Genomic DNA, 21406 nt, shown 5'->3' on the forward strand with positions numbered 1-21406 from the left:
CACGAGTCAGAATGTATCCCAGAGACGAATCACATTCCCTCCTTAGAAAATGCCTGGCTTGAAGTCTCAGGTCCTTTTCCCAGAGGTAACCAGATCCCCCTCCTCCTGCCTGCCATGTACCCTTGGAAGAGCATTTGCCCAGTGGGCAGCAAACCTTAAGAACTGTCCTCTTGCCAGTTATGAAAAGCTGGTGAAATTTACCTAGTTTTTTGTGGAGATTATTACTTCAGACTAAGCCTTTCAAATGTACCAGGTACTGACCATGCCCTTGACATGCTCCCATATGCTCTTCCTTCCTGGACACCTCTTGGGATCCACTGTAACACCCTAGCCTCGCCCTACGAGCTCATCAAAGGGGTTTTACATTAAAAATATACAAGGCTCCAAAAATCCACCTGCCAGATTTATTAAAAGGGCCTTCAGTTCTTTTTATACCTTGAGAGAGAGCACAAGAGAAGACACTACACACACTTCTCAAGAGGTCAAATAACACACTTTTACTGGCAAACTTTAGAAAATAAGGGAACTTGGCAAAAACTTAAGGGCGGCATTCAAACAAACTAAAGCATTTCACAAAACATTGACTTAGCACATGCTAACCCATACAACTTAGCAAAATCCCACCCATCCAGCCTTAAGTTACCCAAATATCAAGAAAGGAGATTAGAAGAAGAAGTAAAGAAAGAGAGAGAAAAAAAGAAAATTATAACTACTGCCTTGGGTCACTGGAATTTCAGCTTCCATATGTCCTGACGGTAGGGTCATGACCATGTGGAGGCTTCATGGTGTTGGTTTTATTTGCGCTGGCCCTCTGTGGCCACCCCCTTCATGTGGGACCTCTGGCCCACTGGCCACTCTGGGGCTGGACTGGGGCTCCAGGGCAGGGTGTGGGGCAATGCTTCCAGTGTGCCAGTGACTGACAGCTGTGCCAAAGGCTCTCAAGGAGGCAGAGTTATGGGGGGGGCACAGCACCACTCCACCTTGGCAGAACCCGATCTGCCTCCTCTCCCCACACACAGAGTTGTTCTGAGCCAGTTAATTTCTTTCAGTCCCTCACACCCATGCTCAGGTAAGTTTCCAAAAATTATTCTTTCCTAACCCTAACCTATTGTTTTCCCAGCAGTTCTCACTTTACATAAGCTTTGCAACAGCTGGACTGTCCCCATTACTGCCTGGTACAGACCTGCCCCACAGCCCAGGCAAACTTGCTGGTTCCCCTTACCTTGCTTAGGAGGGGTTTGCTCAACCATTCCCCTTGCACAGCAAGGGTGGCAACAACCCTTGTGCAGAGGTGTTTGACAGTGATTAGAGAAGTGAAAACCAAGTACCAGATGCAGGAGCAGCTGACATTTCTCCTCTTCAGGCTCATGCCAAGAGGTTATCCTGGTGAGCAGCTGATGAGGATGAGAGAGGATGGTCTGTTGGCCAGATGTCTCCCCAGCCGCCCGGACCGGCCTTTCAGAGCTCCTGGATGTGCAGTCTGTCACAGAGATGGGGTGAGTGTGGTGCTCAGCAGCACCACCACAGGAGCCAAGTACATCGAGGATAAAAAAGCACTTATTCTATCCCAAGTAATTATAAGGGAATATAGCAGAGTTAGGCACCAAGATATTGGTAAGAGTTATGATAAGAAAGAAACTCATGAAGAGAGTGGAGAAATTTTTACGATGTGGGATCAGATTAATGACCCGTACAATGACTGTAGTAAAAACAGCACCATACAGATGCTACAACATTTGTAGAACACATTTCTTCAGATCATAACCAAAGCCTGTAATTTATTCAGATGTTAAAAAAAAAAAAAATTAAAAGAAAAAAAAGAAAATTATATGTTCACTGACAAAGCCAGTTCTTGCAGACTGAAGTCTCCTTGGGCTTGGTGCAGGCAGCAGTTCCCAGTAGTATTTCTTACGCAATAGCTTGATCTCCTATTAATTTTCAGATACCATTTGTAGATAATCAGAAGTACCAGATGCTGGAGAAACAACTTCCCTGACATAACAAGGAATTATATATCTCTTGCAATTAGATCATCATAAAATGAAAGGAAAACAGGCATCAGTCTGCCATTTCCACATCCAGTAGCATTTAAACAATGAGCGCAGTCTCTGTTACTTCTGCTGGCAGCCCTCCAGCAGCACTTTGAAAAGGCAGTGTGGCCTCCCTGTAAATTGATAAACAATCTTGTAGAGCAACAGGCAAGTCTTTGTTAAGTTTTTACTTAACTAGAGAATTAATTGGCATCTTTCTGTGCAGAACAAGCAGGGTCAACTGCTCCTTTTTCCAGAGGAAGATTATTTTAACCAGAATATGCAGTCCCTGCAGTTAATGGAATAAACCCTAGGATGTGGGTACAGAAATTGTTTGTTTTCTTAAAGAGTTCTGGGAGCAGAACGATCAAACTCAGTTGGCCAAAAAGACTAAATAACTGAGTCCTAGCTGTGTTGATGGCTTCAACACACAATCACTATCACCACAAAAGCAGATGTGTCATCCTCACACAGGATGCTGATTTCCTAGAGTAACATGTCGTCACTGGCTGTACCATTCACGACCAATCCCATCCAGTGAGGCGATGATATTCTCACCTCTACTCTGGGCCAAGGAATAGAGAATGGCCTGAAATCTTTTGTACAAGGCTGCCAGTGCCCAGTAAGATGCAGATTGTTCTCTAGGGAGTGGGTAATGTGTTTAGATACATGCATGTCACGTAATTATCTTCCTTCATCTAGTGCTCCAGCATGTCTTTGCCTGCTATAGATTACACCAGGGCAAATTCAGCTCTTACTGGCACTCATGCTCTGGTCAGCTGTGAGGACAAAGCTTGTCTCTGTGGCTGACCAGAGTATGAGTAGAAATAGCATAGATGTACTAAAGCAGAAGATGTACCCCATGTAGTCTGCAGACCGCATATAGGCAGCTAAAGCACTGAGCAAGTGCGGTGGCACTTCAACACATGAGCAAACACGTCACCAACACCTTGACTTCTCTTGGGACAATCTCACTATCCTAAAAGAGAGTACAATGATAAATCAGTTCATTCAAGTAAGAACATTTCTATATTTACATTGCAACCCTCTATCAAGCACAAGATTGACCACTAGTTCCTGTTTACTGCAGAAATAACCTGTACTTGCTCTCAGGGCAAATGAGTACCACTCTGAGGGCTCAAAATAGTTGCCTAAAATTGGAAAGCATTTTTTTTTGGTATTTTTTATTTTACTGGCATCTGGACAAACAGTCCAGATACCAATAAACAAAATAGGTCAAAACTAATAGCTAGAAAACAAGTCTTGCAACAAACTCTTTACTTAGCTACCTACCTCTGCGGAAACAATATGGTTAGCACAGTTGAGACATGAAAACAACATCCACAAAGAGCAGGACTCATCAAAGCCAGCTCTGACAGGTACTTTTCACAAGGGGACAGGCAAGAAGAGGGCATTTACACAGAAGAAGAACGTGCAGTATTTCCAACCCCACTGCTGCATCAGTGGACCTCCCTAAGTGCTCCACCACATGCAGCAATGCCCTGATACACAGTTGGAAACACTTCTGCTACTTTGCTGGGAAAGTACCAACTTTGGGATGTCCTATGGCTCAAAGCAGACAAAGAGATTCCACGTGTCCTTGTCATGGATATCCCCAGCAAATTTTCCCTCCCAGGGACCTTACAGGAAATCTGGATGAGCCAAAGACAGAAAACCCACAGTCTAGTTACAATGGATCAGATTAGCTATATAGAACCCATATCTGAATTTTTTAAGAATTAAGAGTTAATTAATGACTCACAAGAATTTAGGGTGCCAAGTTTTATGAGCGAAGAGTTCTAGAGACAAAGATCTTGGGTTGGTACAGAGCTTATTTTCAAAGGTCACTAGCAGCCACTACTAAGTGGTAGTCACATCAGACTAATTTACTAATGAGATACACAGAGCTATTCCCAGGCATTACTTCCACAGACTTTCTAAGATTCACAGCCTGCAATGAAATGGTTGAGGTCCACTGTGATCAAAGGAATTAGCCTTAGATTTATATAACCTGCTGAAATGTCTTAGACTTCCACAATCTGAAGAACTGCCTTAATGGATTTCTACTAAGTTATACATAAACTGCTTTGGGGGGATGGGGGAGACAAAAGAAATGCTAGATGGGCTTCAAGCCTTTATATATTTTACTGCTGATAAAGGATTTATATTTTATTTGTACCAATCTTGGTAAGAAATGAAAATCATCTAAACCAATTCTATAAAAGATGTAGAGAGTCAACAAAACCCCAGGAAAATAAACAGCTCTACCAAGGAAAACATCGGCAGGAATGAAAACTACCGCACTGGAGTTGTAGGAGCTCCAGGTCTTTTAGGACAACACTACTGCAAATCTCAACTGAGAATAAAAAAATTAAAGGGAAGTGCAAGTATGGTTGTAGAGCTCAGTGAGACCCTACCTAATGCACAAGGCCCAAGCTGTGAGGAAGTAGCCAACGTGGCTGGGGATGGCTACTGAGAATTGCACAACTACACACCAAAGTCTTCTCTGTTCTTGCGGCAACATTACTTTGCACACACACTCATATTTATAAGTGTGTCTTTAGCTATTGCTGCTTTTTTAACTCATCTTCACAGTCAGCAGAGAAAAAACATCATTACGTATATGATTTGTCCTTGTGGGCTACACATGCAGACCCCAATCTCTGACACAAATTTGTCATTCTCATCCAAGTCAGGAGGTAAAGCAGCACAGACACTAGCAGTTTAGCACTTCACCAGTAGGCTTTGCAGCAATACTGCATGCTATAGAAAATATATCTGCTCTCAGCTCTGACAAAACTAGGTCGCCAAAAGTATTTGCTCCTGCACCATTTTTTTTTTATCTAAACACACAGAAACTGAAGTGTTACTCCGGTGTGCAAGCTCCTGATGACCCATGGAACAAATCCACCTCACCCAGCAAGTAAATGAAGCACAAAGACAAGCCTCACTGGGAATCATTTTTCAAATGGTTAGGCCTGGGATGAGACAGGTACATGTTTTTCTTCAACAGCTGAAGAAAAGATAGACATACCACAGCACTAATGTGTGCATGTCATTTAGCAGCCCATCTGATGTTGGTTGTGATGCCCATAACTTCTCTGCAAGACACTGTGTGCCTACTGCTTTTCTGTTTCAAGTCAGAAAATAGTGCTTTTAGAAGGACCATCTTCTCTGTTAGTTGCTTTACAGTCAAAAAAGTTTGGTATACTCCATAAAGGGATGCTCCAGAAAGATGCACCTCACCTGGGAAGCCCAGAAGGGGAGTAAGAGAAAAGGGTTACACACACATAACCTTGATGCTGATTGAAGTAAGGAAAGACTGACAGAGGGTCAGAAAGCTTTGTGTGGAAATACAGGTCTCTTGATGAGCCATGCTTTCTTTTTTAGTAATGTTTTGCTCTCTCATTTCAGCATTTTATGCTGCTGGTTCTCACAAGAGAGTCTCTAAGTGCCCCCAGTGCAGAGTCAGTTGAGATGGTGAAGTCTGTTCAATGTATTCTCTAGAGAGGCACAAAACACACTGCAAAGAAAGAAAGTGTCCATGAGAGACTCAACATCTCCTCAGAGCTGGCCAGGCAGGAGATGTTGGCTAGAAGGCCTGTTTGACTGTCCTGCATTTGAGGGCCTCAAGCAGGACTGGATAAGAGAATAAGGCAGCTCAGTTTATTTATAATTTCCCTTTTATTGCTTCTGTGCTTTTCTGTCTGACTCAGTCTCTGCCTGAGACTGAGTTGGAATTCTCTGGTTGGAATTTCCATGTCAAAACAGAAGACATTTGAATAAATTTTAATAATACTGGTCATTATATTATTCATAATATTGTTACATTGTTATAACTGTGATAATTCAGAAAATGAAAATTGCTTGTATTCTTTAAATATTGATTCCCTTTGCCTTTTTTATTGAAATTTATATTTTTCTTGACTTTTTATAAAGCATTTTCAGGTGCCTCCCCTCTCCACTTTGCCCAGGAGGTGTAGCCACAGCTGGATTTTCAGGAGGGCAGCTCAGACTCCTTCTCTACACATAGAGGCAATCCTCGCTCTCTGCTTGCCTGCTCTTAGAGGCTGGGCAGGAAGGGCAGAGACAGGTTCTTGACCTCCAGCCGAGTTCACAAACCATGCAAGAGCAAAAGTAACTCATCACAGGCTCACTGAACCAGGCAGGCTCACTGAGCCAGGCAGGCTCACTGAACTGTTCCCAAACTCATGGGGCTGGTGCTAGAACTGGTTATCCCGTCTGTCATTCTTTTCTTGTCATAACAAATCCATAGTTTTTCAGTCACTGCCTTTGTGCTTTCAAGGGACTGCCAGCAGCCTAGCTCCCGTAATGCTAAATGGAGCAAAGCATAGGACAACATGCTCACACCCATAACCACCTCCACTGCCCTTTTGCTGGTACCGAGCCACCTTCTCCCTGCAGAGCCAGCGACCCATTAAGGGTTCACGTTGCTGCACTGTAACCCAAGTGCCATCAGTGATGCTCCTGTCTGGCACCTGTACTTATCCTGACATTATAATAGCAATAATACAAACCAGATCTCTGCAACTTTCACGGCTACTTTGTAATAACCCAGAACTAACACAAACATTACTCTAACAACATTCAAGCAAATCCATAGTAAGTTTCAGACCAGTATGGAAAATATTTTAATAAATGAGAAGGTCTACATCAGTTTTCTTGCTGTTTTGCAGAATAAACCTAGTTCAAAACATTTTAATTTTAGCACAGTTGATTGGTGATACTCAATGTGTTTCCTAGACCTAGCAAAAGTTAAAGTAATTTAAATCTCCAGTCTCTCACAAAGCCACAGAGGGTTGTCAGTCCCAGGCGTGTAGAAGGTAGCCAATATGGTTTTTCTGGTATATTGCAGCAAATGACAACACAAAATTGGCAAAAGGCAGAAGACCAGCAGAAGATCTGCAAACACCATGAAGGAGTTGACTCTCTACAATTGTCTTAGCTGTGCCTCCTGCAGTTTGTTATAACATCACTCACACATGAAAGCAGATGGTTTGCTACATATCAATGTATTACACCTCTCTTTCACTGATTTTTTTTCAGCTCCACCTGTGCATTTTTATTCAAAAGGGGACCACATGGTCCCTGTGAGATACTTTATAAATAATTGTATATTTACAGTAGCAATTGAAACCAGGGTCACACACTTACCTTCAAGAAAGCAGCTGAAAGTAGCTGGGTACTATAGGATTTGGAATTATTTCCTCAGTACAGCATAGAGATATGCAATTAATAATTAAACAAAAATTGATTTCACATGGCCTTCCTGATTGCATTTGTTCTGCTACTGCTGCAAAACACAAGGTTCCTAATCAGAGCTGGTCGAAGAGATGGGGTCACATGTGCCCTGACGGCATTGCCTCCATCCATCATTTGCATGCTGGAGCAATGATCCCATGTCCCTGCTCTGTCAAGGGCTGGGTTCAGCTCTCAGTGAAGGATGGCCTAGGAAAGATGGTGCTGTCTCACTTGGAGACCCTCCTTTAATTTATCTTTGAAGTCTGCAGGGGCTGGTTTGAACACCTAGTTCAGCCCCTCCCCCAGAAGTTTTCCAGGTGCAGATTGTGGAGGACAGCCAATATCTAGATAGCACCACTTCCCAAACACTGAGAATTAAAGGCTCTTGTGAGTGATTGTTTTACTAATGCTTCTTCTGCTTGCCCTTCCCCTTCCTCCCTGTGTGCCTGTTGGCCATACCCTATTTCAATCTCAGCAAAGAGCAAATTTACTTTAAGAAAAAAACCAACCGTCTGAAGAAACAAGACCAAAGTCGCTCATATAACTCTGTGACCAAAGTGACTGAATTAGAGGCCAGCCCTGCTTCCCCCTTTTTCTTCCCCTCCCTGTAATATTTTTAGCACTGCCCTTGTTTTAGCACGAAAAGAATGAAAGACAAACCTGTACCTCCCCAGTACCAAGGGAGGGTATGCAAGATCAGATGTCCCAGATACTTGGTCTCCCCACTGAGAATAAATTGCCAGAAGAGTTCAGCTCCTGCTTAGGTCAATAAATAAGAGAATATTTTTAAGTGCCTCACATTGATATTACTGGCCAGGATATGTCAGTGAGAGTACTATTCTGGAAAGTTCAATATCTCTTTGTAAATTCTGCCTACTCATTTGAGGGCATAACTGAGGACAATAGAATAAACACGGCCCCTGACTCACTAATCCCACACCTTCAGCCTGAGATCTGGGCTCCTCCAGTCATGGACAATCCTGTACTCCACTTCCTACCTCATTTACCACCCCCCTGGCACAGTGGGTTTGGGTTTGTGTGTCTGAGAATTAATACAGGATAAAAATGAAGATAAAACTGATTCCATCTAGGTGGCAACATTATAATTCTCTTTACTTTCGATTTTCTCTCTCTTGCACTGCTGATGGGTAATGAGATTTGCTTTTCATCATTATCCTCTGGTTAAGAAGAGGGCTGCAAGCTGTGATTTACTAAGCTAGGAGGCAGGATTAGGTGGGTTATATAAGCAAGACAGCAAAATCAATCATGAACAAAACCTAGACTCATTCTAGTGTTGTTGTCCTGCCCTCTTCCCTTCAGCTTGAGGAGAAAAATTGCAGAGATCTGTACAATGATTTGAGAAGTGGCTTTCAGGCACTGTCCCTTCTACTCCTTTCCATCTTGTCTGTTCATACCGCCAGATGCTGCCAGCAACTTTTGCTTCTGTTATCCCGCATGTCCATCAGTACCTCAATGTGTGCTCATGTGTTTCTCTCACACAAGGATGAAAGAAAAGTAGTATAACACACATTTGCAGCCCCAGGTGATTAAGTCTGCTCCTTGTTCAGTGGTCAGTAAATATGGACGGGGTAAGGTGATGGTTTGCCCACAAAGCACAGGGACAAGCACTGCCCACCCTAAGCTCCCCCAAGGATAGCCATTGGGATGGCACGTGGTGGGAAGTGGAGCTGGTTGGGTTTGCAGAGACATCTCCTTCAGAGACATCCGGCCTCTGTGGTGCTTCAGCTGTTTGCCTTCAGAAAGCTAGAAGATGCATTGCCTGGAATTGCTGCCCTTTTTCCACTTCCTGAGGTGGTTACAGCATGGTCCTCTCACTGAGAGGGAGAGCTGCCCGCCTGCATCCCCCACCACAGCTTACAGCTGTCCTGTCCAACCCTGTGCCCCGGGTAGTCACCCCGCACAAGCATCTGCAGGAGTGTGAGCTTCTGTGTGGAAAGCCACTCACCTGCTGTTATCTTCCCTACCTCTGGATGGAATCTTTCTGCCCTCTTTCTTTATTCTGAGAGTGAGAAAGAAGTTTTTCTTTCTAAGCTTGACAACCAGAGTGTTCACAGTAACAAAGTTAGGTATGGATTAATGGGCTTCCATTACCAGGACTAATGTCTGACTCCACGAAGTTATTTAGGTTTCTAATAATAAACACAAGCACCAGGCTTGCCCTTCATTTCCAAACAGAAATGCTTCTGAAGATCTAAATCTAAGTGGTCATATCAGCAAACCCATGAAACTAATTATGGACAGATGGCTATCAAATGCATAGACTAATCAGCTAAAAAATAGGGATTGCTTTTTGCTAATGGTTTTCATTAATAATTATTTTGCTGTTATTGGTGATAATAGTTCAGACTTTTTCACCCAATAGGATCCCTTTAAAAGTCCCAGTGTAATACTTCATACAAATACAGTGCATCAGTACTGTGCTTCTGCTCCAGATGGTAAAACCAACATAAACCCAAGAAATATAGTTTTTTGTCTAAACTAGTTCACTATGATAAAATGAGAGAGCAAAATACCTAAAAATACTGAAATTTTAAAAGTGTTATTGTTTCATATAGTCTACACTGCTACCGGTTTAGCAATCCTACCTTTAAAGATATAGAACCATTTTTAAGTATACCGAATCAGATAGTACACTGATGCAAATAATAATTTCACTGATTTTGCCAAACCTCCTTTAACTTTTGTTAAGCGACAACCAGATCCAATACTATCTGAATTCTATTTATAGCTTTACTTCAGAACTTCACATTGTCCCTGACATAGTAAAATAACACCTTCCACGAAGGCAAGAAATTAATTGACTTAATATTCTAAACAAGCCATTGTCAAAATAAACAGAAGTCTCTTAACAATAGTGAGTCAAATGGATCTGACCTCTGTGGGTTGGACTTTAATTATGCCCACTATGTTTAAGAAAGTACAGTATCGTAATAATATTATTCATTGCATTCCAAGAGTTCCATCAAAGGTTTGACAATCCCAGGAAATGATGCACATCCTCACTTACAGTACTGCTAAATTGCTAAATATGGCTGGTCATAAAAAGCCTGATCCTGTGAAAATTTGACATCACCACTCAATAGGAACTAACAATATCTTTGTCTGTCCATTTCTCTAAGGGACAGTCATTGTGCTCAATCACAGGTTGCCGCCTTCAGCTCTCTCTAAAAAGGGATAACTGAAATAAACCTCCGGCAAAACCCAGTAGCATCAGTGCTGTACAATGAAGTGTTTGTGAGGGGTGGAAGGAAGGGGATGAATAAGTGGCTATGCAGTGGGGAAAGCCAGGGATGGGAAATGTATATCCCATGAAAGCCAGGAGGGCTGATGGAGAGAGGGAGGTTGCAATGTGACATAAAAGCAGCGTCTCTCTGGTTTCTAATCACCGGCTCGGTTATGAGTCAGAGCTCCCCAGCACCACATTGCCCTGTCACAGGGTGACAGGGTGCCACCTACTGCTCCTCCTGACCAGCTGGCAGGAAGTCCCATCGGGAGAGAGAAATTCTGCATCTCCTTCAAATGGTGTGGTTGATATGTAACATGACAATTAATTTTGAAATTACTTCATCGCAGTGAACAGAAAAGTTGTCTAAAAGGAGTTGCTGCAGTAACTTCTTTTTTCCTTCTGGAGATGCAGGATGCCACCGCTCAGTTATACCTCTCATTCACAGAAACGATTGCAGCCTTATTCTGAATCATAGGCTCTGTTTTAGAACCTGATGAAATACTTTTTTTTGGTGGAAATCAGCTAAATGATGTTCAAAATTGAACTTTTCCCCTAATCCTATGTTTCCATTTTAGCAGTTAGTTGTGTAGCCAGGGTCCTGTGCCTGCTGGCACTCAATTCTGCTGTTTAGTTTTGCTGAACAGCTTGCTAAATCTCTTCCCTGTTGACAAATGTTTTTTCTCTGTGTGTTTCCTCTCTATTTGACGGCCTACGAATCACTTATGTCTGGAAGACAACAAGTAGGAAACCAGCCAGCAGTTTGGGAGGCGGCATCTCTCTTCTCAAAGCCAGAAGCATCTCCTGGGATGCTTACACCGCCCTCTCCTCAAACCTAGCTCCACCATGCGGCTACTTGCGTTATTTGGCATCTTTCGCAGCTCCAGGCATAAAATAGCTGCTTGGTGCCTGCTTTGCAGGAGCTGCTCCAGGAAAGTTGTCTGGTGGGGTTTCCAGCTACTCATCCTGATGCTCATTTGGGGAAGAGGCCCTATTCAAAGAGGATCTTGCATCGTTTCCCACAATTATCTAAGTAACTAAAGCTTGAGAAAATATGGACAACTGTAGTTAGCATATAGAGCTTTTGTTTCCAATTAAATTTTTTGAGAATTATTAGCCAGTTCAGAGTCAAATAAAAATCCACATTTTTCCTCTAAAAATTAGAAATTTGCTTTATTAAAATTAGTGTAGAAATCCCCACAAACTACTGCCCCAGGAAATGTTCCCAGGGGCCAAGGGGTGGGGGGACAGGTATAAGCTGGCTGACAGGAGTTGTCTCCTTGCCACATGCAAGCCCAGGGATCCAGCTTGCTCCAGAGCATCCCCAGGAACAGCCCCTCCAGGGAGCAAGATGCATGGGTTTAAGGAGTGGAACAAGACAGCTGTCCATCTCTCCCACCACAAAAAAATCCCAGCATTCAGAAGCCAGCAACTGCCATCTGATAAATTCACCTCACCCTTAAAATGGTTCCCTATCCATTCCTGAAGTCCTTTTGGAAGGGTGGTCAGCAAGTAGGGAGAGCAGAATAATTGCTCTCATGGGCAGCAGTGCCCTCCAGACCACCACAGCACCAGTCTCCCACATAAGCTAGTACATGGATGCTGTGATAGGAAAGATGGCATCAAGGAAATACAAGGAAATCACAGGGCTAGAGAGCATTCAACATATCCAACTTATTCTGGAGGGTTGGCTAAACATGGAGTACCTCTGCTGGAGAGGTGCAGTCTCAGTGCTGGATGTCATTTTTGTTAAGGTACAAAATTTTATTTGAAGTCTCTTTACCACTTGTATTATAGACTTTAAAGCCGCTGGAAAGAATTTGGTAGGCAAAAATAAATACTCTTACACTATGTGCTTAGAATGTTAGTGGGCAGTGTACCCTAACATTTGAAACACTAGGATTGCCACAGATTAGGTATAAGATTCAGTCACAATTTTAATGTCAAAATGAATAGGTCACTACTGACTCCCCTTAACAGCTCAGTGTTATTATTAGCTACAAAAATATATAATGTGCTCCCTCAGAAGAAATGTGGCTGTTTTATTAAAACTTTATAACATTTCCTTTTCTCTAACCTTGGAAGATAGCATTAATAGGATCTACTTAGTTCCTTCATAAATTTGGAAATTCACAGAACAGCTCATCTAATGTTATACCATTTTCTTTTGCTTTTTTTCCCCATACTTGCTCAAAAGCAGCTTGGCAGAAAAGGTCCTGGAGGTCCTAGTGAGGACACAGTTGAACATGAACCAGCAAGGTGCCCTTGCTGAAAAGAAGGCAAATGGTATACCCTGGGCTGCATTAGGCAAAGTATTGCCAGCAGGCTGAAGGAGGTGATCCTTCACCTCAGCTTAGCCCTGGAGTGCTGTATCCAGATCTGAGCTCCCCACTACAAGAGCAATACAGAGCTACTTGAGAGACTCTAGCAAAGGACTGCACAGATGATGAAGGGATTGGAGTACCTCACATATGAGGCAAGGCCAAGAGACTGGGACTGTCCAGCCTCTGGGAGAAGAGGAGGGTCAGTGTGTACAAATTCCTAAAGGGAGGGTGTAGAGAAGACGGAGTTAGGCTCTTTTCAGTGGTGCCCAGAGACAGGACCCACAACAATGTACAAAACCTGAAACACAGGTGGTTCCCTCTGAATATCAGGAAACACTTTTTCACTGTGAGAGGTGACTAAGCACCAGCACAGGTTGCCCAGGGAGGCTGTGGTCTCCATCCTTGGAAATATTCAAAAGCCATCTAGACATGGTCCTGGGCAACCCACTTTAAATGGCCCTGCCTGAGTAAGGTGATATTGGACAAGATGACCTTCAGAGGTCCCTCCCAACCACAACTGTTCTGTGATTCTGTGAGTTCTGTGTGATAAACAAATGGATACATGACCATCCTGTACAGGTATATCACAAGGATATATCCAGTGTAAAAAGCACACACAGATCATGAAGGACAACTAAGGAGTTGTTATAGAGGAGGGCAGTTACCTGCAGGTACTCCACCTAAACAGGTCTATGGTAACATCAAGGTGTTGGGGGAAGAAGGTAATTAAGATGCTGCTGCTTTCTTCAACAGCTGGCTAACTGATTTCTGACATTGCATGATAGTTTCAACCCAGTCTGTCTTTTTAGCTCTGGGTCCATTGAAGACATGATGGATTTTCCTTTCAGACACTACTCCAGAATTTGTCTTTCACCTCTCTGTCCTGTGAGCCTTGCTTGGGTGACGTGTTCACACCATGGCACTCTCACTGGTCTGCCAGGTAGAGCTGAGAGCATCAGTGACAGAGACCTTACAGCACGCAGGATGCCCCACAGCTTGGGAGCCCTGAGACTGCAGCAGAGGGCATATCAGAAGGTGCTCAACTCACTGAATTATCATTGGGAAGGTTAATTCCCTAATTTTTGGTATATTTACAGGTATGAAGGTGCTTACAGTTTTGATTAGATTTTTCTTTCAGTATTTTAAATTCAAAGGACTAACGAACTTCAGGTGGAAAAAGTCTCACTGAAAAAAATCCTAGTTTAAGTGCTAAAATTAATTTTTGAATGTAACCATGGAAGAAAAAATAAACCAAAACACCCTAGAAAAAACCCAAGGCATGTGATGATGGACCTAGGAAATAATTACATTTCTGCTTAATTTTATGACCTGTGGGTAATCTCAGCAATTCAACAAAACTCTTTTCAGTGCATAAAGCCAACACCTCTTCTAGTGCAGCCTCGATGGTGGCTGCATGGGCATGAGCACCGTAACATTAACAACTTCTCCACCTAGCTGCCTTCTTCCATAACGTCAACCTGAGCAGCTGTAGACAAGCAGAAGTGCTACTTTGGGGGAAATGTCAGAAATAAATTATTTCAACACACTTTTGAAAATACTGTTCTCAGGGTGTATTAAGTGGGGTGTAGTACTTTTAGTAGAGTGGATGCTTAGTTCTTGTTTTCGGTATAAAGATTGTTTAGTATGCACTAAAAATACTCCAGCAGTATTATATATGATTAAGGGATTTCTTTTTAGTGGTGCCCTTATTAGCGAGTTCACTATGAACAATGTGTTTATTAGATAGCGAACAGCACTTCAGTTTGTACAGGACCATTTGCTAGCAACTCACGGGTGACTCTACTGGGTGATCAACTGGGGATTACTGCCTAGGGATTGTAATAACATAGCCCAGTTTGGGTGCAGTAAATCACTAATGTCCAAATTATGCTATCAACATAAAGTATTTGATAATAATACAAAGCTAAATGGCTGTTTGGAAAAGCTGATGGTGGTGGTGTTGGCAGCAGATGTAATTCATGTGAGCTATACAGCAAATAATCTGAAGCCTGAAATGATTTATTTAAAAGTTATGGCCAAGTTTTGTTCTTATTTTAGTCATTTGGATTACTGCCTGTTGTGCTTAGGACTTGACATTTGCTGAATGCATTTAAAGAATGCATTTAAAGAAACATGCACAACTTTAAAAGCAGTTAATAGAAGAAATGGTCTGAAAGTGCCCCTGAGAGCTGCTGCCTCAGAGCAACTCCTCTTTCCACCTGTGTGACACTGAACTGCATTTCTGGGTTTTGCCTTCTCTGAGGAAGAGCTATGCAACCAACACAGGGGACCAACAAACTGATATGGTAGACTCAGACTTACTGAAAACATGACATGAACTAAACAAAATCTAAACAATCCAGTAGAATCATCTTTTCTCATCACCACCTCACCAAAACATTACCAAAAGTGAACATGGATTGTCTCCTGCCCTCTCTGGGTATTCCCAGACAAGTTTGATTGACTCATGTGGAGCAATCAGAGGGTATTACCATCTCTAGTTATCTGCTTTTCCATTTTGGTCATGATTACCACCTCACAACAGAGAGCAGAAACAATACTTCAAACTGCATGGCAAATTATTGTAAAGAACCATCACTTTGGGATTTATTTGTATTTTGTGTGGTTGGGTTTTTTCTCCTGAAATGGAAACCTCTGGGAGAGGAACAGCTTAGACAGGAGGGGAAGGTAATATCTCTTGGTATGAACAGACAGACATTTTCTGGAGACACTGTTTTGAATCCTGTTCTTTAACTTCTCTTGGATAACAACTTGATGGCATGGTAAGTTGCATTTCAGAGACTCCTGTTCCTCCTAAATAAGAAAAAAGATAGGGAAGGAAAAGGGTGCTGGTATGCAATAAAAACAGTACCTCCATCTATAGAGTCCAGCTGTATGGTACAAATTAGGAGGTAACACACAAATAACAAAATACTAATCAATGCTCCTATGGACAGGCCTCAGAAAGGTTTGTCTTCCCAAGTAACCATTACGTGTGATGGGGCCCCGCTCTCCTGGAGAAGGCTGCACACCTGCCTGCCCACGGGAAGCAGCGAAATCATTCCTTGCTTGTGAGCGCGGCTTCTGCTTTCCCCATTAGATTGTCTGTAACTTAACCCATGAGTTTTCTGGCTATTACCTTTCCAGTTCTCTCCCCAGTCCTGCTGGTGGGACAGTGAGCAAGTGGCTGCGTGGGGCTTGGTTCCCAGCTGGGGCTAAACCATGACACCATTTAACTCCGTTCCCTCTTATCCTCCTCTTGCTCTGTCACACACACAGTCCCACAGCAAAACCTTTCCATCCAATGAGATCAAACCCATGTGTGCCTTTAACTTGAGCTTAACTGTGCTTGTACTTAGCCATCTCCTATAGTTCTTCTAAGATGAAGGGCAGTGGTTGCACCCAACACTTTTAACAGTATTTATCACAACCTGTCACAGCAAGTTTGAGTGAAACCAGTAAGCCTGTTCAGGGTGATGAAAAGAACCATTACATAATATGGTTCAGCTTAAGTTCAATGGGCTAAATTGGTTAGACAAGTCACCATCCCACAAATTAGAAGACAATTTGGAATAAGAACGTTGGCTATTTTTGCTTAGAAGTGTACTGTTGGGGTTTTGTGAGAAACTGCAAGGTATGCACATACTATATGCTGGTGTTAAAAGCTCCAAGGATTTTTTTGTCTTAAGCCTGTGAATAAATGTGGTTGGTCACAACATAGTGCTAGGATATTTGCAAAATGCTCACAGGAACTCTTGGAATAATTAAAGAATGGTGTCTCCATGACAAGGTAACACCCATCCCATTTCTTGCCAAGGAAACAATATGGTTATATATTATGAATTATGGCTAATTATCTCACATCCTGCTTTTTCTTCTTCAAGATATTCCATATTGCTGTTAATAACATCTTTCATTTCTACAGTGGGGAGTATTCCAGAGGATTCCACTCAATCTCCATGGAGCACAGTCAAAATGTGACCACGACCTGGCATAGCAAGAGAAAAATTCCAGCCAAGACCATTACAAGATTCCCCTAATCCTATACCAAAGGGTTGCTACTACCCACAAAGAAGTGAGAGAGTCTGATTTCCTAGGGTTTTGTCCAAGATCTTCAGCTTCAGAGCCAGAACACAATTTAGTTGAACAGGAAGCTCTCAGACACTGATGCATTGTTCCTGGACAGTGAAATACTGTGACTCTGAAATGTGTACTGTCAAATTTTTTCTGATCTGATCCCACCCACCTTTTGAAACTCAGTTTTGCCAAAGTTTAAGCCAAGAGGGGGGGGTTGTATTTACTTTACTAAATGGTAGACATAGTCAGTTTAAACATGAATAGTAGAACGAGTAGCAACTGAGTAATTTCTTCGAAGGAGTTAGAAATCAAAAAAACCCAGTTAAACAACCAAAGATCCAAAGCAGAGGTTTAATAACTTTGTTTCCAACATGGCTTCTAGAATTTGTGATTCTTGAGGCTGTGCTGTGCAGGGCCAGGAGTTGGGCTTTGATGATCCTTGTGGTGCCTTCCAATTCAGAATATTCTGTGGATCCTGTGATGTATTAAAACAAATATAAGAAAAAAGAAAGAAGAAGAAAAAAAGAAAACAGAACAGTTATCTATAGTCTGACTGACTATACTCTCAAAAAAGATTTTTTTTTTTATGTATTAAACCAACCTTTTGCATTTACTTTGGCTAAAAAGCAGAAGTCTTGAATTCTTCACTAGTGTGTGTTAACTCATCCCACTTACTTTTATTTATAGAATATTATATTGTATTTCCAAACAATGAAACTTGCAAGCAAAGACATACTGCATGTAAATAAAAAACCAGGCTTTCAATCAAACAATTTTTAAAACAAGGAAAAAAAGAGAACCTCTAACATTGAAATGATGTTCTCAGTGCAGCCAAGTATCCAAGGAATCTTGAAATAGAAAACACAGAACCTATTTGGATAGACATATACACAGCAGAATTTCAAAATTTTAAAATTCCCTAAAAAGCAATGAGAATGCCAGTACCAAATACAGAGATTTCAGATCACTACATTATTGAAACAATGAGCTAACCCTCCTAGTTTATTTTCAGTTAATTTAATTTTTTTTGCATAATATATAAACACATGACAAAACTGAATTGCAAATCAAAGCAATAATAAAAATTCATTAGTGGAAAAAGGGAGAGAGAGATCTCCAAAAAAATCTCTGTGAAAAACTAATCAAGCTAACAATTTCTAATTGCTTCAAAGCTAAGAAGAAGATAATGTCCAACACTAATTTTTCAAGAAATGATGCCCAAGCAGTCTCATTTCCTTTTATAGCAAAGTAATAGGTGTCTTGGATAGGATGGACAAAGCACTTACCATATATTTGATTTTAGTAATGTTGTTTAACCTCAGATAAAGATTGAGAAGGAACTGAAAAAGCTAAAACAAATAAAAGTCTGTTGCAAAGAGACAGGGGACAGTCTGATCCCAGAGCTTACAGTGGACAGGGATAAATATATGGGCTTCTGATGCAGCAGGAAGGATCACAGTTATGGATCAGAACAGCTTTCCAAAAGTATAAATTTTAAACTAGAGAAATAGACTGCTTGAGGAAGAAGGCTTTGGAAGAGAGAGTTCACCATCAGAGATCTCGAAGAACGGATTGAGTGAAGGAGCAACATATGCATGACTGACCCTGCATGGGGCAGAGAGGGCGAATGAGCTCTGAATAACCCTCGGAGTTTCCACTTCAGAAGTTTTTTATGTCATTTGAATATATTTACATTCTTCAAAAGCTCCATAGACGAATTGTTCATTATTTAAATAAGCATCTGAAATCAGAGAGCAAAAGTTTTATATCATCAACAGTTCTTTTGTTCCCTGGGCATAGCATATTTTGGTGGCTTTAACTGATCACTCTCAACAGTGTTACAATAGGAAGAACAACCCACTGTGCTAAAATTTTCTCACCATATCTCTTCCAGACTCCAGAAGTACCACTTCAGGGTCATTAAGGCTTATTACATTAAAAAAACCTTATAATAAATAGTCACTTACCTGTGCCTTTGTTGCAATGTTGTGTAGATGGTAAATGGTGTAGGATGGCACAGAATATTTCCAAGTTAAGAATTTAAATTCACAGCACAAATACACAGTTATCTCCATCTTCCCCTCTGTGATCTATGCCAACCCTCATTTCTCCACTCATGGATAACTACCATTTTGTCCCTCAGGAGTCCCACTCTTGACTCATCCCTGCTTTCATCAAGCATCACCTCACCTCATTTGCTGTACCATATTGTGATCAAAATCTCTCAATCTGTTCTGCCATCATCGCTCTCTCTCCCTCACCCAAATACCACTCATTTCTAGTATCACAGCCCCTGTTGCTCCCCTCTCTAAATGAGCATGCCCTCATTCACACTATTCTCCCTGTGTGTGTTCCAGTTTTCCTCTGGCACATCTAGCTTCTATCTGTACTCACAGCTGCACTGTGAATATGGTTCTGCTTCTGCTTCCTCACCATGCTGCTCTACCAAGAGAAACATCAGTCAGTCTATTCAAAGCACAGCACTCGGAGTCACTTGTTTTATTACAGGACTTTATTTAATCTCAATTTTCAAAACACCTAATTGCTTTCTTTATATCGTCCAATTGAAGATTTGGGGAGTTCATTAACCTTAATCACTTTAAAGTCAGACTCATCTTAAACATTTCATCTCCATTCCTAAGTGTGTGCTTTCCAAATGTCCTAGTTAGAACATCTGGGATCAGGTCATCACTGTGTAGGTGTAACCCAAACTGTGTATTCTATACCCTTCCACGAGATTTCCCAGAAACTGTTATCAATAAACCATTTACAGCAGCTGCCCAGAGCACATCTGACCCCTCAGGCTATAAGCTGGGTGTTAAGAGGCCTGTGAGATAGGAGGGTGCTTCTGTCCTCACACCCATTGTGGAACTCCCCACCCTGAGGGAGGTACTGGGCATTCCTGCCTGAACCTGAGGATATATAATCTTGGAGTCTTGGGACATCTGGTACCACTCCTGGGATCCAGAGAAGGACTGGAAATTGGACTGGACTGCGACCACCACTCTCAACCAGACTGAGACTACCACTCCCAACCGGACTGCAACCACCACCCTTGACCGGACTGCAACCAGCACTCTCACCAACAGGTTTTCCCTCTCCTTTTACTTTTGGACTCAGGGGGACCACGTGGGGCTCAGCATAGGGAGGGGGGCCCAATGAACACCACTCTGTTCATGCCCCGGGGTGCTGGGTTATACAGCTGGGTTTTGTGGGTTAAAACCAATTGTTTGTCTGTGTAATTGTATTTATTGTACTCTTTTTATTAAATTGTTATTCTGGTTTATAATCTCTTTTGAATTGGGTTCATTTCCCCTGCCAGTTTACCTTTAAATCAGCACACCAAACTTTGTCTGTAGTCTTATTTCTTATTACATTTCCCTACAGCCTGCCAATGGACACAGTCTTTTCATTCCTTCCTGTGATTCTTACAATCTGTCCCCACAGCCTGCTCGCACTTAAGTTCTTCTGAGTTGATCTTAAATTAATACTCTGTCAGCGATCATGGCAACTAATAAGGTCTCATAATTGTTGAGAGGCTAACGCTGACACATATTTGACTCTACTCAGGCTGCGACAGCTTCATTCTGAACACAAGGAGACACTCAACAAATCCTGATTATGTGGGGTCGCTGCTTCCCCTTCCCTGTCGTTTGTTGCTATGGCAGGTGTGGTGCCCTGGGGGTTCAGCTGAGGGTTGGGCTCTCCCCAACTCTGCTCTGAGCCAGTGCGGAGGAGCCCCCAGCAGACACAGTCTCGTGGGGCTGTGATGCAGTGCCAAAAACAGGCCAGCAGCGGCTGCTGCACCGAACTGCTTTCCCGTCTGCCATAGGCAGGACCTACGACAACACGGCAAACAGCTTTGACAATAACGGGTTATGTGAACGTATAAGAGAACGTATAAGAACTAAACCGCACTGTTTCCGTGAGCCCCACGAGCCGCGGCCGGCACCGACCCCGCGCCCTCTGGGTCAGCCTCTTGCCCAGCACTGCTTCCTCCCCCTGCGGGGCCGGGCCCACGCGGCCCCGTCACACACCCCTGTGGTCACAGGACTTCCTCCAGTGCGCATTTCGACCAATTTTATTAAAATAATAATAATAATAATGCTAAAATAAATTAATAAATAATATTAAAAGGGTTGGCACTCGGGCTGCCCCTTGTCGCGATCAGATGACGTCACAGACAGCGCCCGCATCCTTCGGCCGCACCCCTCCGCCACCAGAGGGCGCCACCGCCCGCAGCGCGCGGCCCCGCCCCGCCCACGCCTTCGCCCCGCCCGTCCCCTCCCATTGGCTCCTGGTCGCGGGGCGGGGCCGGCAGATCACGTGTCCTCCCTGTGCCCGCCCCCGCCTCCTCCCTCGCGGGCGGTGCTGGCGGACCTATCCCACAATGCTCGCGGGGGCGGGGCGGGCCGGAGGCGTCTCTGTGGCTGCCCCGCCCGCCCGTGCCCCGCTGGCGCAGCGCCCCC

The 21406-nt window shown here is 42.9% G+C and overlaps 1 long non-coding RNA gene across 2 annotated transcripts; it reads right to left on the bottom strand.

Annotated features, from left to right (window-relative positions):
- Positions 1-17101: 17101 nt before the first annotated feature.
- Positions 17102-21137, bottom strand: LOC127474703 (uncharacterized). Of its 2 annotated transcripts, none has more exons than XR_007905960.1 (4): positions 20856-21137; positions 18542-18678; positions 17539-17672; positions 17102-17412 (listed from the first exon to the last, which is right to left on the bottom strand). It is a non-coding gene; the product is annotated as an uncharacterized LOC127474703 (long non-coding RNA). The 2 variants fall into 2 exon arrangements; XR_007905959.1 differs by lacking the exon at positions 17539-17672 and adding an exon at positions 17738-17807.
- Positions 21138-21406: the final 269 nt, after the last annotated feature.

The sequence above is a fragment of the Manacus candei genome, unplaced genomic scaffold (genome assembly GCF_025592945.1).
Source record: "Manacus candei isolate 608988 ecotype Guabito, Panama unplaced genomic scaffold, ASM2559294v1 h1tg000043l, whole genome shotgun sequence".
NCBI lineage: Eukaryota > Metazoa > Chordata > Aves > Passeriformes > Pipridae > Manacus > Manacus candei.